The following is a 15,288-nucleotide window of genomic DNA, read 5'->3' as shown; positions in this document are numbered from 1 at the left end:
TCCATTCTACTTATCTTCTTGCACAAATTCCTTGTACATATTAGACCATTTTTCTTTTGCTGAATATAGGGATTCATTTACTGTATATCACCGCTATTGATGATTCTGGAAGCAACATTAACAATTCCACTATATTTTTCAAACGGATTCCACAAATTCGACGAAGACTTCTTTCAACCTTCCAACAGCCGAATTAAATTTTTCTTGCATCTACGAATAATCTTCATGGTGCTTATTATCAAAATCATTATCATTATATGACATTTTGAATTCGAAATCAGCCTATTAATTTCTGGTCCCGCTGTCATCCATTTGACAAGAGCATTGAAGTATTGTAGGGGACCAATTGCCCCGCCATCCATTTTTATAATTTTGTTATTCTGTTTGTGTGCCGAACTATAGCTATTGCAGAGAAAGGTTTTGATGTCTCTCTTATCACAAAGTAACCCATTTCAAAAGCATTCATAATCTCTGGACGTGTTTCTTCCAAATTCCTAAAATCAAAAATGCGAACGGGAATCCAACGAGAATAGTTCAACGGGTGGTTCATTGCGAAAAACCATTCTGCAATTGCTTTTAGAGTTTCAACGTAGAGCTTGAAATTCCTTTGACGTATGGCTCTGATGTAAATTAAGAGTACAATCACGTTACGGTAATACATTAACCGAAACTTAAACGTTGATTCCTTTCACTGTACTCGTCATTGAAAGATAGCGCTGATGGAGAATTCTGATATGCATCACGCAGCAAGTGATGTAAAACTGTCAGAGTAATCTGATGAGCAAAACGATCTTTTGTAATGTGTTACTTCAATAAACTGTCAGCGGTTCCTGGTGTTGCTACATCTAACTAGCATAAAATTTCTACCCACCCCTTCCATCTAACCATTTGCCTATAAGACGCAGAAAGGCTTGTTCGATGTGTCAGAATTTGATCTCCGCCATATAACTCATTCGTTTCCCAAGACAAATACGTAGTAATTAATCCATTATTTGACTTTTGTTGAGTTTGTCTGTAAGTTCTGGTACAACATTGATTCCGTACTGTATCAAAGTAATAAATTTAGATTCTTCCTTAAGAGCCTGCCTAACTAAAAATAATACAAAATTTACCATTTTCTTTTGCTTGTTTATTCATCAGTGAAAGGAGATAATGAAATGTAAGTTACCACAATCATAGATAGTGCTATTCTACAACAGAAAGTATGAACCTGAAGAATATTCAGTGTTGCAATCCATAGAAATTACAGTGTTACCAGAAAAACAATTTCCCTAAAATCTAAGTGAAGGCAGCGAGTAGAGGAATGAACTCAACTGCATTTGATTACGTATCATATTGTTTTGGTTTCCTGTGAACTACTTTTTAAATAATAGGTGTATGTAGTTTGTAATAAACAAAATAGTTTTAACATACAGTTATTGAAACTAAATAATAAAGTTAATTAAAAAGTAGTTCACAAGAAACCAAAACAACATGATACGTAATCAAATGCAGTTGAGTTCATTCCTCTACTCGCTGTCTTAACTTACATTTTAGGGAAATTGTTTTTCTGGTAACACTGTAATTTCTATGGATTGCAACACTGAATATTCTTTGTTGTGATTATTCTGCAGTTGTGATTATTCCAAGTTTTTCAAACACTTAGTTTTTTTTAGGTAGTCCCTTAGGTTTGAAAAAGGTTGTTATACGAAATGTAAAAAAAATATTATTAATTCATCATGATAATCAAGCAATTGCTATACTTCCCATTCATATGCAACTACAATACTAATCGAGAGTGCTTCCTGTTGAAGAAATCTACTTAGCACTTATAACACTCTCACGTTTTTCTTGATCGTTACCTGATGGAAACCGTTTAATCAAAAGAGTTGTGTGGTTACGTATAAATTACTTAAACAAAGACATTCGAAGCTATCAAATATGCATTTAGTTAGCGCTTTTGCTACTAACTAGACCTTACATACCTATTTGTTTGTGATTCAGTATGTACAAATCTATCATTAGTAATATTATTCCGAATGGATCCTGTAAAACTTGCTATTGAACCCATTATATAATAACCTCCGAAACAGCTTTACCATCTCCTGAGACTGGTGATCTGATCGAAGAGACAAATAAAGAATCTACTTCCTTTGAGATATTCTCTTAGCCACTTAGACGGTGGAAAATAGTTATGGTATAAATCAGTCCTGTGTTCGTTACGAAATTAGTAACACTGGTCATCACAAGGCAATAAAACTGTGGGCTATTCAAATAATCTTTTTATATAAACTCACTGTATGCTTTGATTATTAAGTGTCACAAATTTCATAGGGCAGAAAACGTCATTCATTTGGGAAATCTCTTGATGAAAATTTCTTGAATGAAAAGTTCTTGAACTAAAAATTAATCTGATATCATGGTAGCATTGTCTTGAAAAGAATCTCGTATCACTTTTCGTAATTCTGACATCCTCTTCCCCTCTAATCTGTATACAACAACAGATTTTGGACAACATCTAAACCAGATTTTCTTCCGATCTGCCATTTGTACATAAACACCTTTGTCAAAAGTCGCTAAACATTGAATACTTTGTATCTGCTCCTTTATACTAGCATGTCGATCGTTCACAATCCTATCTTGCTGTGGCTCTTTATCTACAGGTAAGTAAGTTTATCCGGCTGGAGCTGATCTTAATTCGTCCTGGAATTCGTATACACTAACCTCATTCGATGGCTTCATGCTTAGACAATTTCTCTTTTGGACTTTTAGGTACTACCGTATTGAATGCTGCACAGCTGCCATGTTAGCAGGGGAAATGTGGCCATATTGAAGCTTTGTAACAACTTCCTTCTTATAGCTGATGTGGCCTATACGAGGAACGACATGTTTCTTTCTCTATACTGGCGAATAAGAATTGTCTAATCTAGATCATTTTGTCAGGATTGAGATTTGTTTGGTTTAAAACTTTGACTAACTTGTACAGTTTTTTTCCTTTTGAAGAAGGATATTGAAGGCTAGAACTATTCACTCCTGAGTATAGCTGAGGTCGTGTCTCAGGTTGTTGCTACTTGAAGAAAGGAAAAGCAGTCTAGATTCTAGATTTTCTTCAAATTTAATAATTTCGTAGCATTTTCTTTCAGTTCTGCTTGTATGTGGCCTTAAGGAAATCAGCATATGCGCATGAAGTTTTCTAGCAAGATTCTGAAAAGACCTGAATCAGACCCATCAATATCTCCAGTTCTCCTGTTTCTAGTTTCTTCCATTACTGTTGTCCATATACGGCTACCTTTTTAACCTTCGAGTACTGTTGCATCATTTCAAGACTGCAATATTCACCGCATTCGAATTGATATTCTTGCGTATTGAGAAATTATCACACCAGGAAGGAGGCATCAGATCAACGTGCCGCTCAGATGCCAAACTGTTTCCCACAAATGTCTTGCAGAAGTTCTCCTATCGTAACACTATTTAGGATTCAAGGATTAGTCTCGCTAACGTGGCGTCTGACGTCGAGTTTATCCCCCGAAAGATTTCGTAGCCTTCATTAAGCAATGCTCGATAATTATATGACTTGGAACATCGCTCCGAAGACCTCTTTTTCTGCGGATTGTTAAGGTTCCTTGAGTTTTTTAATTTCTTGTAATAATCTGATACCATAGTTGACTACAAGCCTTCCATCTGCTGAGTACAGTGATGTGCAAATTTCAATACAAGAGATGACCAACTGCGTGAGTAAACGGAAGCATTAATTTAATTGCTTACAAATGAAGTTGCTAGTACCCTGTTCGATCTAGTTCCTTTTAATTAATACTAATAGACTTTACCTTTTCTATATACCGCAGCCAAAGTTTACCGGTTCGGTGAATGTCATCCATCGTCTTAATTTAGAGATTCATAGATATCTTTTTTTTCCCTGCAGCTTCATTTTCTTCTATATGTTGTATATTGATTTCACAATCCAGAAATTGTTGAATTAGATATAAGATCCTAGATTGTGTCATTTGCTCAGAGAGTAGCAAATTTCTCCAGAACTACACGTAAAGATGGCCGAGCAAGTCGAGAAGTGAGTTTTCAATGATATTGAGTGGCACGGTCATTCAGCATTTTCGCCTATTTTGTCTTAGAGTACAGGATACCCCAACATTCTTTATAGCATTCCCTGACATAATGTATCCAATCCTGCCTATTAATTACTTAAGTCGAAACCTCCGAAGAGTAGTACAACTTGGACAGATCAGAAATATCCTCAATTTCAGGTACGATTAGAACACCTTTAAAGTATAATGGCTGATCTATCGTAATAAAACATGTGCTTTGTTCACTTATCTTGTAATTATTTACTGTATGCAGATGAGTAGAATTATCGCTAGAGTCATTGCTATTTGATGTTCAATTATTGAAGATATACACAAGGACTACATGCTTATATCAAAAGGAGATTGTCTATGTCACAGTTCCACAAAAGTATGGCGAGGCTTTCACAATGTGAATATCTTTTCATAGGTTGTTTGAGAAAAGCAAATCGAGGCAAGAGACGCGAGTAAAGACGATTGATACTTTCGAGTAAACAGCATTGACACACCTACAATATGAGTATACACCGTTAGAGGGGAAAGGACGTCAGAATAACGAAATCTGTTATGATATTATTATCAAAACCATGCTACCGTGATAATAGAGAATTTTTCGTACAAGAAATTGTATATGGAGAATTTTCATCAAGAAACTTCTGAAATGAATGAATTTTTCAGCTCTATGTAATGCGTGGCACCTACTAATAAAAGCAACAGTGAGCTTATATGAAAAGATTATTTGATTAGAATACAGTTTGGTTGCTTTGCGAAGACCAGTGTTACTAATTTGGTAGTGAAAACATGACTGACTATACCGTAAATATTTACGTTTTTTACATTTGGCATCACAATCTTTTACCATGCCAAGGACCCACCTTAAACTAACCGCTGTTCGTTTCCAAATCCACGGTTTTTCAAATGGCACGCCATTGTATAATGTGAGATAAGTAGATCTAAAAAATTACTGCTTCCTTTTTAAGACCTAGGATGTCCACTAATGACTCCTTTTCCGATGTCCACTGCTGACTTGTAAATTAGTCTGGAAAGCAGCTTGGTACAGTCACAAAGGAACAGGGCTTAGCAGTAATCATTATTATTCTCAGCGAGATTAGGTAGTTTTGAATTTAATAAATAAGATTACTGGAATTGTTTGTTTAGATGATTCCATCTCAGATATCAAAACTGTCGAAACGCAAATACAGTTGGTGCACTAGTCTCCTACTGAAGCTTACCAAAAATTTTCTCACCGGTGAGAAAACTTTGAGAAGATTAAGAAATCCTAATCCACCAATAAGCTTATACAGAGTGTCTGATTATGGCAGTCTGTAGTACAAGCCAAAGCGAGCCGTGCGAGCCAGACATATTGTTACTAAGGCCTAAACTGAGAGATACGTAGCGTTATAAATATAGCATCTTAATGAAGTGAGTCAGCTTATAAAAGATACCTCGAAAATTTTTAGAGACGCAAGTTTAACTTTCAGGCTAATCGGAAGTTAATCGCAGTCTCTTACTTTCTTCAGGCAGCGAGACTAATTTCTGGAACACTATTCCCAACAGGGGAAATTCATGGTTTGTGGTCCAAGATGTGGGAAGTGAGCATAGGAAATTATATATCTTTAAGGTATATGTACTTAACTGAAAATCTCCCAAAATAACCTTATTACAAAAAAATTCTGTCAATTCAGAATTTTTTTGATGTCTCTGTTCTAAACCTTTTCTACCAGCCCTGTATATCTTCTTTGTATCGCGAATCAGTGCTTTACTACGCTAGTATTAGTAATTCATCGCCAGGAGTTGTCTCACAAACCAAGAGAATCGGGCCTGCTTCTACAAAGTACCTTATTACCTAATTACCTAAGGATCACCTACTAGAGATTCAGGCCAATAACCTGCATGTGAATCCTTTACAAGCTTACGACCATAAGTGTAATATAACTGGTACGGAAAATTCTTAAGCTTCGTGGGCTTCTCTCTGAAAAGCAGCTTTGTACGCCCGCAAAAAAAAAAAAAAAAAAAGGGTGCTAAACACAAAGCTTTGAATATCCTTATGTCGCTTATCCCTAAGGCAAAAAGTTGAAACCAACTGGAATCGATGTGTAATAGAGCTTTCATTCTTACGACCAAGTCTTGGATAAAAATGTACATTGAGTGTTTGCATGTACGGAATATACAAACATCGTTCTTTATTAAGAGTGTTAAACTTTGCTTCTTTGTAGGAGATTCGAAAAGTAAATGGTAGCTACACAATTTTAAGTGTCCATGCAAATGGCAGAATTTTCAGTCAGTCATCTGCTGTTGAACATGTTAACAGATAAAAAATCAAACAAGAAACGAATGTTATAAACATACAATTAAATGATACACTAGTACGCGAATGTGATATCTAAATAAATTGGATTAGCTCGTTAAAAAAATGTGTCCTTCTACGATTTCGTTTGATCTTCAGGTACCAAAGCCGCTGGTGTTAAAGAATTCCAAAATATGTAAACATAACAAACAATCCACTTTCATGTTTCATACCTTGTTTTTATATCTTCAGAGACATCAATATCGTCTTCATGTCGAAAATATGTAAAAAGAATAAAATAACACCTTCATGTTTTATACCTTGTCCCTCTCTATACCTTCATTTAAAGTTACATCAATATGACAGTCTGGTTCAGTGTTAGAGATGAGGACACTTCGTAAGTCTCAACATCTGGGATTAATCGGGTACAAATTTCTGGAGAAGATTTCTGCCCTTGAGAAGACACCTTAGAGTCGGTGGGCACGACACGCAACATCTATTCACGTCAGTGAGATGAGATAGTGTTGATTTTAATTAATATGATTACAGAAATTCTTCTGGTTTATCATGCCGTCTCAGATATGTAAGGTGTTGAAAAGCTAATACATTTGGTGCACTAGTCTGCTCCTAAGCGGAAGATTACCAGAAATTTACTCACCGTTGAGAAAGCATTTAGAAGATTGAGAAATTCAAATCCTCCAATAAGTTTAATAAAAGTGTGCTATATGGCATTTTGTAGTGCAAATGATCCGAGCGAACCAATGAGATTTTAATATTTTATTGCCTAAAGGTGAGTGATAGAGATACGTAGCTTTATTAATAAAATATTTAATGAAATAAGCCAAGGTTGCAAAAATACAGGTGTGTGTATCAGCATTCCAGTATCGTTGTGGCGAAGCATTTAAAAGATGAATAACTATCCAAAACTTGTTTGAGAAAAAGAAATCGATACGCGAGAAGGGAGTGAACACTTAATTAATTCTTCCGAACAAGACAGGCTTGTGACACCAACAACATGAGTATATATCATTAGTGGGGAAAAGGATTTTAGTATTACCAATTGTGACAATGCTACCGAAATATCATTATACTTTTTCACCAAGAACTTAGATATAGAGAATTTCATCAAGAGAATTCTGAAATGAATGACTTTTCTGCTCTATCAAATGTGCTCACTTAGTTACTAATCAAAACATACAGTGAGTTTATATGAAAAGATTATTTGATTAGACCACAGTTTGGTTGGTTTGTGATGACCAGTGTTGGGAAGCTGGTAGCGAACACAGGACTACTATTCTTTAAATATTTTCCACCTATCCGTCTTAGAAGATTTGAAAAGAACATAAAATCGATTCTTTATTTGTCTCATTCATTAGATCACCGGTCTCAGGCCGAGTGTAGGGCTGTTTCGGAGGTCAGATTATAATGTGTCCCATAGCAAGTTTTACAAGATACAATCGGGAAAATATTATTAATGATAGACCGGAACATAGTGAATTCTACTCAGCTCTGTATGTAAGTCCTAGTGAGCAGCAAGGATACTAAATAAACGCATATTTGACAGCCTCGAGTGAGAACACACATGAGACTTTGTTTAAATAATATATCTGTAAGAACACAACACTTTCGATTAAACAGTTTTTATCAGGCTAACGATCAAGAGAAAGGTGAGAGCGTTATGAGTGCAAAGTAGGGTTCTTCAGTAGGTAGCACTATTAATGAGTATTATAGTTGCATATAAACGGGAAGTATAACTACTGTTTGATTATCATTGATAAATTAATACTTATGGCTTTTACATTTGGTATCACACCTTTTTCATCCCCAATGGCCCACCTAAATAGAAGATGCTGTACGTTCCCAAAGCTAAACATTTGTGATGACCTTGTCTCATTACAGGGTGAAGTAAATCCACGGTTTTTTAATTGGTACGCCTCTCCATAAAGTGTGTTAAGTATGTCTGAAAGCACTACTGCTTCGTTTTTAAGACCGAGGAAAACAACACAATATCCTGCGGCCTCCAAATCGGTGTTGAATTCCTTCACTGACTGTAAGCCATTAGGAATTATAGGAATTAAGGAATACATGCCGATGTCCACTGCTGACCTAAATTTCACAGCATTTTAAGAAGGAACTTATAAGCCGTTTAACCTTACCAGATATCTCGAAAAAGAACCCTCGGATTATATGCACTCCGGTTGCACCCTAAACAACTAATTAAAAACCCCGTCCAAACTCAAAATTATTTCTTTAATCACCGCATCACTCAGACATCGCTTCCATCAGGGATTAATAACCCTTATGAGATAAAGTAAAATACTATTACAATGAAGTCAAGTGAACTTACTGCTAATATTCTCATTTTGAGCATACTTCTGACGTTCCAGATGCATATTACAAAAAGCTACAAAGGCTGATTGATGACTAGCCTATGGCTATTGCCCCATAAACTTGTCCATCTTTTTAACGCGCTTTCTCATTACTACTTTTACGAATGCAATTGAAGAAGGATAAATATAACAGATAAGACCATGAGATAGCTACAATTAGTAATACGATTATTTCAGCAGAAAGTCACAGCCGGCAGCCTCGTAGATAAATCTTAAATATGAAAGTAATGTTTCAACAGATTTTAGTCTTTTAGAGCGTGCGACATGCGATTGAAAAATCCTAATCTCACCTCCCTTCTTATCAAATATTGCTTTGTCTCGTTGGTTGTAGTGCATGCTAACTGCTTGCATTTGTTTTGATAAGAGAACACCAAGCCACTCTACATCACTTCTTAGTAAAATATTATATCAATGTTTCGTGATGTATGGACTTGGTAATGCAATGTTCTCGGAAAAAAGTCAGAAATATATATATAAGTACATATATGTGTGTTTCGATTTTCTTCTAGCCATTGTTAACAGCTCTTAGCTGTACTGTGCAGGGAATGTACTCTATGCAGTTTAATATGATATTTTGCAATATGCAACGAACAACTATGAAGAATTCTTCAGACGACTTGGTGCTTCTATTTTCGTAAAGGAATTTACTTGGTGATCTAGGGTGGCTCTGGTCAACGGCCATGGATATGCTCGCAAACATACCAGTCCAAATGAAAGTTTGGTTCAGTGTTAGAGAAGTATACACATCGTAAGCCAAAACTGCTGGCGATTAATGGGATACATTTTTTGGAGTAGCTTTCTGCTCTTGAAAAGATTACTTTGAGTCGGTGAAGAGTACACGCAAGCTTAATTCACCTAATGGAGATGAGGTTGATTTGTATTTAATAAATGTGATTACTAAAGCTCTTTTTGTTGATCATTCCGTTTCTGAGATGAAGAGTGTCGAAAAGTATCGAAACAGTTAGTGCATTAGTCTGCTACTGAAGCTTACCAGAAATTTACTCACCGGTGAGAAAACTTTGTGAAGATTGAGAAATCATTACTCTCCAATAAGCTTAATAAGAGTGTGCGATTATGGCAGTCGTAGTGCAAGATGAACCGTGCGAACGAGAGAGATTTTAAGGTTGTATAGCCTAAAGATCAGTGTGAGAAATTTGTAGCGTTATAAATATAGCATCTTGAAGAAGTGAGTCAGGTTATAAAAGACCCCTCAATAATGTTTATAGACGCAACTTTAACTTTCAGGCTAATCGAAAGTTAATCGCAGTTTCTTTTCTTTCTTTGGGCAGCGAGACTAAGTTCTCGATCACAGTTCCCAAGAGAGGAAATTCGTTGCTTCTGGTCCAAGATCTTGGAAGTGTGCCTAGTCAGTTTTATATCTTTCAGGTGTACTTAACTAAAAATATCCTAAAGTAACCTAAGTAAAAAAAAAAAACTGTGAGTTGATAATGTTGTTGATGTCTCTATTCTAAACTTGTTGTACCAGTCCTGTACATTTTCTTTGTAATGTGAAACAGTGCTTTACTACACTAGCTTTTGTAATTCATCGCCAGGACTTGTCTCACAGGCCGAGAGAAGCGGGACTGGTTCTAAAAGGTAATCACGACCTAATTACCTAAAAATTAACTAATCATCTTGAAGATCTTGAAGAAGTGTTTGTACCCATAAAATGCATATAAATCCTTTACAAACTTACGACTATCAGTGTAATATAACTGTTACGGAAAGTTGCTATGCTTTGTGGACTTCTGTCTGGAAAGCAGCCTGGTACAGTCGCAAAGGAACAACTGCTGACCAGTAAGCATCGATTATCCTTATGTCGCATAAAACCTAGTGCAATAAGTTGAAACCAACTGGAATCGACGTCTATTAGAGCTTTCATTCTTACGACCTCGTCTTAGAAAAAAATGTACATGGAGTGTTTGGATGTAAGAAATATCAAAACATCGTTCTTTATTAAGAGTGTTTGCTTCTGTGTTTTCTTCTGTTTTAACTTTGCTTCTGTGTAGGAGATTCAAAAGTAAACGGTAGTTACACAATTTTAAGTGTCCTTGCAGATGGCAGAATATTTGGAGTTAATCATCTGCTGTTGAACATCTTAACACATAAACAATAAAAAATAAACAAATGTTATCAACGTACAATTGAATTATACTCTAGTACAGAATTGATGTTTAAATTAATTAATTTAGCTTGTTAAATTTAATGTGTCCTGCAACTGTTGTGTATTCTCTTCGGGTACGAAAGCTGCTCATGTGAAAGGATTCCAAAATATGTAAAGAGAAAAATAAGCCACCTTCAATTTTTATACCTTGTCTTTATAGCTTCATTTAAAGTTTCATCAAGATTGTCTTCATGTCCATTTTGTTACTTCTAAAAGGCGAAGAAGTTATTAGAAAATAATAATCATAACTGATTGGATCAACAATTAACTCGTTGTCAATGACACATTGGTTTTCTACAGCTGTTGATGGCCATCAACTATATCAGATTGTCTTCAGATCTGCCATTTATACATGAACTTTTTTGGCAGAATGCACAAAACCATGAATACTTCATATCGGCTCCTTTACACTAACATGTGGCTCGTTCAAAATCGTGTCTTGCAGTCACTTTTTATCTACAGGTAAGTAAGCTTACGCGGCTGAAGCTTATGGTAGCTGTGTGGGTCCTGGAATTCGCATATCCTTTTTGACACACCAACCTTATTCGATTCGGTTCATGGTTAGACCATATCGCCCCTGGACTTTGAGGTACTTTCGAATTTATTGCTCCACAGCTGCCGTGTTAGTAGGGGCAAAAGTGGCCATATTGAAGCTTCGTAACTACTTCCTTGTTATACCTTATATGCTGATACCAAAGAGGACATTTTTCTTCTCCATAAATGCGAATAACATATGTCTAATGTTGAACTATTTGTCAGGATTGAAATTTGGTTGGTTGAAGAATTTAACTTCACAATTCATTTTCTTTTGAAGAATCCAGTAGGCTGCCAAGTGTTTCTCCTGCGTATAGTTAAGGTCGTGTCACAGCCTGTTCCATCATGAAAAAAAGTGAAAGCAGTCTCTTAAACTAGCTAGAGTTTCTTTTAATTTAACGTCTGTGATACCATCGTGTTATTAAACGGAGAAGTAAATCCACGGTTTTCTAAGTGGTATGCCTTTGTATAAGGTGAGTTAAGTAGCTCTAAAAGCACTACTGCTTCGTTTTAGGAATCTAGGTAAAAAGCACAAGATCTTGCGGCCTTCGATTCGGTTATAAATTCCTTTACTAGCTGTAGGTCAATAGGAATTTAGGAATACATGTCGATGTCCACTGCTGACTTCTAAATTTTGCAGCAATTTAAGAAGGAACTTACAAGCCGCTTAGCCTTCCGGATACCTCGGAAGAGAACCCTCCAATTATTGGCACGGCTGTTGCACCCTAAACTGTAATTAAAAATTAAAAATCTCCGTCCATTTTCAAAATTATTTCTTTAATCACCGTAACACTCAGAGTTCTCTTTCATCCCTGATTAATATTTCTTTTCAGACAATGGAGAATACTATTACAAAGAAATCAAGTGAGATTATTGTTAACCTTCTCATTTTAAGGTGATTTCTGACGTCGCAGATGAATATTACAAAAAGCTTCAAAGCTCCGGGATGCCTGGACTATCGCTAGTGACCCATCAACTTTTGCATTATTTTAACGTGTTTTCTCATTACTAGTTTTACGAAACCAATGCCTTAATAGCTCAACATGATATACATTCTTTCTCAGATAAAGACTTCTTGTCCCACACGTCACTCCGATATTTCGAATTTGCTAGTCCTAAGGACAATATGAGCTCCCTACTTTTACCATTCCAATTCACCCGATCTCGTCCGTTGTACTGCTTGCAAAGTGATTCGATTCGTTCTAATCAAGTATCATGGCGGATCTCGACATCTACTGTTATCTTTTTATCTAAATGCATCCTGATATCTTCAATTAGTAATACCATTAGTTCTTCAGAAAGCCACAGCTGTAACTCTTCCTATTTCAAAAGGAGAAGTGTGTATTACACAATTCCACAATCGTTGTGGCGAAACTTTCACAAGATGGAACGGTATGGAAAGGTTTGTTTGGGAAAAGGGAATCGATACGCGAGACGCGAGTTAAGACTTGATTCATTCTTCCGAGGAAGAGAGCATTGAAATACCTAGAAGATGAGTATATTGTATTATAGGGGAAGAGGATGTCAGAATTACGAAATGTGATACGATATTCTTATCAAACCAATGCAACCGTGATATCACATTACTATTTCTTTAAGAACTTGAGTATAAAGAAGTTCTACAGGCCTGGTAGAACATGTGTAGGACAGAGAAATCAACAATATTATCAATTGACAGATTTTTTTTGTACTTAAGTTACACTAGAGGACTTTCAGTTCAGTACACCTGAGAGATATAAATTTTCCAAGGCTCACGTCCCACATCTTGGAGCAGAAGCCTTAAATTACTCTCTTGGGAATAGTGTCGGAGAACTTAGTCTCGCTGGATACAGAAAGTAAAAGACACTGCGATAAACTTTCGGTAAGCCGGAAAGTTTAACGCTTCTATAAAAATTTTCGAGGTTTCTTTTGCAACCTTGACTTATTTCATTAAGATTCTATATTGATAACATTACGTATCTCTCTCGGTAACCTTTAGGTTATAAAACCCTAAAATCTCATTGGTTCGCACGGATCATCTTGCACTACAAATTTTCATATAGCACACTCTTATTAAACTTATTGATGATTTGAATTTCTCAATCTTCTAAACGTATTCTCAACGGTGAGTAAATTTCTGGTAAGCTTTCGCTCAGGAGCAAACTAGTGCACAAACTGTATTAGCTTTTCAACACCTTACATATCTGAGACGGCATGATCGACCAGAAGAATTTATGTAATCATATTTATGAAAATCAACGCTACCTCATCTCGCTGACGTGAATAGAGGTTGCGTCTCATGTCCACCGACTCTACAGTGCTTCTCAAGAGCAGAAAGCTACTCCAGAAATTTGCACCCGATTAATCGCCAGATGTTGAGACTTACGAAGTGTCATCATCTCTAACAATGAACCAGACTGTCATCTTGATGTAACTTTAAATGAAGGTATAGAGAGAGACAAGGTATAAAACATGAAGCTAGTATATTATTCTTTTTACATATTTTGGACATGAAGATGATATTGATGTAACTCTAATTGAAGATATAAAGACAAGGTATGAAACATGAAAGTGCTTTGTTGTTATGTTTACATATTTTGGAATCCTTTAACACCAGCTGCTTTGGTACACGAAGAGCAAACGAAACTGTAGAAGGACACATCTTTTTAACGAGCTAATCCAATTTATTTAGATATCCCATTCGCGTACTACAGTATCATTTAATTGTATGTTTATAACATTCGTTTCCTGTTTGATTGTTTATCTGTTAACATGTTCAACATCACATAGTTGACTTCATGGATCCTACCATAGGCAAGGACACCTAAAATTATGTAAGTACTGTTTAGTTTTCGACTCTCCTACAAAGAAGAAAATTTAATACTCTTAATAAACAACAACGTTTGGATATTTCGTACATGCAAATACTCCATGTACATTTTTATTCAAGACGGGATCGTAAGAATGAAAGCTGTGCTACACGTCGATCCGAGTTGTTTTCAACTTATTGCCCTAGACTTTATAGGACCTAAGGAATATGAGTGATTCATGATCAGCACCTTGTTCCGTTGCGGCCGTAGCAGGCTGCTTTTCAGAGAGAAACTCACGAAACTCACGTACCAGTTATATTACACTTATGGTCGTAAGGTTGTAAAGGATTCACATGCAGGTTATTGGCCTGAATCTCTAGTAAGTGATCCTTAGGTAATTAGATAATAAGGTACTCCCATGCGCAAAAAAAATTGCGCTTATACTGTAACTCAAGAGTATTCGCATTTATTCCATTTTCCTTACGTTTATGGGTAAAATTCAATTATTAGTGTGTGGAGATAATAGAAAGCAATCCATCTAAGAAAATATTTCCAAAAAATATAGTAAAATGATAAAAATTTAAGCAAAAAACAAAATTATGCTCGGTTTTGTGTATACTGGCAACGATGATTTCTAGGGATTCTTTTTCAGTAGCAGAACACAATTGCGGAGGGAATTCAGTAGGGGAGTTGAGGAGTTGGGTCAAGGAACTGGATAGTGGAATAAAATGTTGCATTTATTGGTTAAAACCTAGTGTGTAGATTATAAATTAGCATCTGTAAGTTGATGTCGTACGAAACTATAGAATTAAACTGAAAAACTCTTATCTTAAGGTTCGAAGCGATACGAACCATGGTTATGAAGATTATTTCTTTAAAAAAAAAAAGATCCAACACAACGTAGCCTCCGTGGTTAGGTGGATAGCGTGGCGGAGTCGTAGTTATTTTGTTATTTTGACACCATATCTAATCCCATCCCATCTCATTTCTTTTTTTTTTACAAAACATTAGAATTAATAAGAACCGAATTCGGTTAATAAGAACCGAAGAAATATAATAAGGACAAATT

Source organism: Thermobia domestica, chromosome 7 (genome assembly GCF_964235325.1).
Source record: "Thermobia domestica chromosome 7, izTheDome1.hap1.1, whole genome shotgun sequence".
NCBI classification, from domain to species: domain Eukaryota; kingdom Metazoa; phylum Arthropoda; class Insecta; order Zygentoma; family Lepismatidae; genus Thermobia; species Thermobia domestica.
The sequence above is the reverse complement of the archived record's forward strand: the minus strand, read 5'-3'. Positions refer to the sequence as shown.